Source organism: Belonocnema kinseyi, chromosome 1 (genome assembly GCF_010883055.1).
Source record: "Belonocnema kinseyi isolate 2016_QV_RU_SX_M_011 chromosome 1, B_treatae_v1, whole genome shotgun sequence".
Lineage (NCBI taxonomy): Eukaryota > Metazoa > Arthropoda > Insecta > Hymenoptera > Cynipidae > Belonocnema > Belonocnema kinseyi.
This window is the reverse complement of record NC_046657.1, coordinates 40,739,436-40,742,285: the sequence shown is the minus strand read 5'-3', so window position 1 is coordinate 40,742,285 and position 2,850 is coordinate 40,739,436.

Sequence of the window (2,850 nt, the reverse complement as noted above, 5' to 3'; positions counted from 1 at the left end):
AATATATAAAGTAGAAGTTGTTACATCTGCAGCTCTTAGACAAATTGAACAACTAGGTTAAATGCAACCAATTTTTTAAAAATTTAATAATTGTTTGAAGATTTATTTCTTTGGTTGGCCTTGAAATTAAACTCCAGGTCATTTATACCGTTTTTTAAAAATTACAAAAATTCTAGGACTTTTTCAGCCTTTTTCGGGTTTCCAGAGACACCCTGTGGCAAGTCTAATGCTGTGGCAAGTCGAATGCTGTGACAAGTCTAATTCTGTGGTAGCTTATTTTAACACCATAAACGCAAATTGTGATTTTAATTTATTTGAAGATACATACGGCCGCTCCAATTTACTTTGAAAGTGATTAGAATCTTATTATTTTCGCTGTCTAATAGTGAGTAGAAAAGCGAATAAAATGAACGGTAAAAATCTGGTGTGGGACGCTTTCCAGGTTATATTGCTAGAAAAGTTATTTGGGACAGACAACCAGTTTAAAATCGGAACGGGTATGACCTAGGGCCCGTATAGCGATTAAGCAACAGTCTTCCAGTCTTGCAATTGACAGATTGGTACCTAGGGGTAAAAATGTGTCCTAACGGCTTCTTGGGGATACAGGATGACCTCTCCGAGTAATCACTTTAACTCTTAAACGCGAAGCTATGCACAGGCGGGGCTTTCATTTCCCTAGCTTCTTGTGCAACACCCTAGGGGAGTCGAGAAGTATCTCTTTGGAAAAAGCATCTTCCTCTGTGAAGATGTAAATTACCAGAAAAGCCTTCGAACATACTTCCGATTATATAAGCACGGAACAATCTAAGAGTAACCCTGGCGATGCTAATGCTGGGGGGGGGGGGGCAATTAAACGAAAAAGTAGGACGAGCTAGATTAACGAAAGCTGATAACAAAAATTTGGAGACACCTGTTGTTACATCAATCGGACAGAACAACGAGCCAGACAAGGAATAAAAAAAAGATGCGGATGAGATGTTCAACAATTTAAATAGCCAGTCTCTTTAAAGTCACCTGAAAGTGGCCAAAGTCGCTGATGTGTTTTCAATAATCAAACTCGATGGCTATATGGTAAAAGTCATCCCAGGTTGCAGCTTTAATAAATGATATCTTTATCGTCATCTGCTCATACGAAGTTTTTCGAAATTGGCTTATTTCGTCTGTTGGCTGATTACAACCTTGGATAGAAGCTACGATCAAAGTGATGGAGAGCAAAGACCTTCCAGGGCCAGTAAAGCTGATGACCTGGATTCCTAATTTATCTGTAGAACCAGCAGTGATACTGAAAAGGATAGCGGTCCAAACCTCAACCATTAAAACGGGTGGATGGAAATTTACCCTTGTCAAGGCGAGTATCCTAGCTACCTAAATTAATAGAAAGAGAACTAAATTTGTTTTCGAAAGAAGTAAAGGAAACAACTGGAAATATAAGTGGACACTAGAATTTTCCCTTATGATCTGGATTTTATCCAGAGAAACCTTCACCACGTTAGAGAAGCTTCTGCTAAGCAGAATTTGACAGCGAAACAAACGGCGTTTGCCTCTTTATAAAAATAATGTATATTGTTCGATGTTAGTTGTTTGTAAGAGGAACTGTTAAGCATCTTTCTAGGAATAACTTTATCATGAGCAATGATAAAATCCTTCAAGTACAAGGGTGTATTAAAAGCTGAAGGAACGGTCGCAGATTCTTCTCTGCTAATCATCTATGTTTTTTATTGTTTGAATGTTCATTTAACTCAGGCGTGTACCGAAGTGTTTATATTTAATCCAAAATGATGAAATAACATCTTAAATCCTGTGGATTCTGCTTGAACAGCTACAAGCTATCTTTAAGATACGTCACGCGATTTCGTTTTTGGTCAACTGTAAGCAATGGCAGCACCCGTCTTGCAGTAGATTTTCTTGCCTAAATTTTGATGCGAAATATTATGTACTTAATGCTTTGAAATGTTCAAAGCACGATCATTCTAACGCAGCTTTACTCTTCGCTCATCCATCACCATATAGAGGACTTGATCAATCATTTCTGAAGTACTGTCCTCAACAGAACATCCAGAACGTTCAGCGTCACTTCTGCTCATGTGGCCACTCCGAGATTTTTGAAACTACTTATAAACAACTCTGATTAAAGTTTCGGATTGACACTAATGTTAAGCAAGTTTCACTTTAGTCTCCTGAGATCTCCTTTTTATAAAGCATGTTTGATGAACACATAAGATTCTCTTGAATTCATTTTTTGGATATCATTGGACTTAATCGATTGAAATGAACGCAAACACAGAATAATAAGTGAATTTGGCGAAAGCTAGGTGTTTGGTCCTCTCCTCGTCCACCATCTCGGCTTCAGGTATAATTTAAAAGTTAAAGCATTCAGAATTGAGAAGAGCTAATCAGTTCAAAGAATTTGAGGTTAGTTTTACGAGTCTTTGATGGAATTGGTTATTTAGAAAAATATATCAGTGAGCACTTTGGAAATCTAACAAGATTTTTTCATTTCAGAATAAGTTTAAACACGAAATTTTAATCAGAACTGGCATTTTTAAAAGAAAATCTTTATTTTTGAGAGAATTAGTTCTAACAATTTTTTTATTTATTTCGTATTTTTAAGAAGAAGTCATAAATTTTTGCGAATAACTAAAAACCTTTAACAATTAGAGGTAATGCTTCCTTTTTCGAAGAAGAAAACTCATAGAATTTCTGTAATATTTAAACATATAAAAGATTCTAGGTTAAAAATTTTATAACTTTCAGATTCTGGTCTTTTAAGATTAATAAGGACAGGGAGAACCAAAAATTTGGTCAAAATTTGGTTCTTGTTTGTAATTTGTTCGCCTTCCTTTATTTTTG